The sequence below is a fragment of the Anopheles cruzii genome, unplaced genomic scaffold (assembly GCF_943734635.1).
Source record: "Anopheles cruzii unplaced genomic scaffold, idAnoCruzAS_RS32_06 scaffold02599_ctg1, whole genome shotgun sequence".
In the NCBI taxonomy this organism is placed as follows: Eukaryota; Metazoa; Arthropoda; class Insecta; order Diptera; family Culicidae; genus Anopheles; species Anopheles cruzii.
This window is the reverse complement of record NW_026456184.1, coordinates 1-1,501: the sequence shown is the minus strand read 5'-3', so window position 1 is coordinate 1,501 and position 1,501 is coordinate 1. Positions and strand designations below refer to the sequence as shown.

At 41.2% G+C, this 1,501-nt stretch overlaps 1 long non-coding RNA gene across 1 annotated transcript; it reads right to left on the bottom strand.

The window, feature by feature from the left end:
• Positions 1–1,120: 1,120 nt before the first annotated feature.
• On the bottom strand, positions 1,121–1,467 carry LOC128276821 (uncharacterized). The gene is made up of 3 exons (XR_008269375.1): positions 1,429–1,467; positions 1,285–1,375; positions 1,121–1,201 (listed from the first exon to the last, which is right to left on the bottom strand). It is a non-coding gene; the product is annotated as an uncharacterized LOC128276821 (long non-coding RNA).
• Positions 1,468–1,501: the final 34 nt, after the last annotated feature.

Below are 1,501 nucleotides of genomic sequence, written 5' to 3'. Positions count from 1 at the left end.
GATGCTGTCGGTCCTTATTGTGTATTTTCAAATGCTGTGCCAGATTGTCTGATTTCCTGAACGCTTTGTCACATACTTTACACTTGTATGGCTTTTCGCCAGTGTGAATGCGGATATGTCTCTTAAGGTGAGATAACTGTACGAACCTTGAGGAACAGTGAGGACACCGATACTGTTGGTCCTTATTGTGAATTTTCAAATGTTCTGCCAGATTGGTTGATTGCCTAAAGGCTTTGTCACAGACTTTACACTTGTATGGCTTTTCGCCAGTGTGAGTGCGAATGTGATTCTTTAGCTTACATAATCGCGCAAATTTTGATGAACAATGAGGACACTGATGGTGTTGGTCCTTATTGTGAATTTTAGAATGTCGTGCTAGTTTCTGTGATGAATGGAATGCCTTCTCACAGACTTTACACTGGTATGGCCTTTCGCCAGTGTGAGTGCGGATATGAATCTTTAGGTAAGATGACTGTGCAAACATTGATGAACAATGAGGACACTTATGGTCCTTATTGTGAACTTTCAAATGTTCCATCAGATTGCCTGACGAATAGAAGGTTTTATAGCAGACTTTACACTGGTATGGCCTTTCGTCGGTGTGAGTACGGATATGAATCTTTAGGTTAGATGGCTTTGCGAACATTGACGGACAGTGCGGACACTGATGCTGTTGGTCCTTATTGTGAATTTTTGAATGTTTTGCTAGTGCGGTTGATGACTTGAAGGTTTTGTCACAGACTTTACATACATACGGCCTTTCGCCGGTATGAGTGCGGATATGAATCTTTAAGCTAGATGAGCGTGTGAACCTTGATAAACAATGAGGACAGAGGTGCTTTTGGTTTTTGCGATGACTATTGAGGTATTTCCGTTCATTATCCAGAACATCATCCGTTGTTTGCAGCTGACACTGATCACCGACCTCTTCGTCCTCTGATTTGATTGTAATTGGATTTTCCTCTGCCTCGAATAAATCGTCAGGTATTTTGCCATAACATTCATATGTACTATTTTCTTGATGAACAGTAAAACTCTTCTGATTCAAGTGCAAATCCTTCACTGCATCCCGTGAGGAAACTTCGGTTTTAATTGACAATTCCGTTCCAACCATTTGTTCGGCGGAGTGGTCAAGATGGTTTTTCAAACGCGATTCACACATCGTACACAAATGCGACGGAATTCCAGGTTCGAACTTAATCTGTAAGAATATGTGTATCATAGACCAGACATAGTTTTTTTTTGCAAAACAACGTGCGAAATCTGTTGCTACAATTTGACTACCTGCAGACCGGTAAACTGTCCGGATTCGTCGCGCGTTAGAGCTTCCAAAGCATCACCAGTCGACATACACCGTCTACATATTTTTGCGCTTCTGGAAAATAAGTCGCTATTATACCTTTTAATCCTTGTTGAACACCGACTTACTCAACACCATCCTCTTTCTTAATCAATGCCGAAGACTCCATTTTCACTGCAATCGTTTATCAAGGCGATTTTG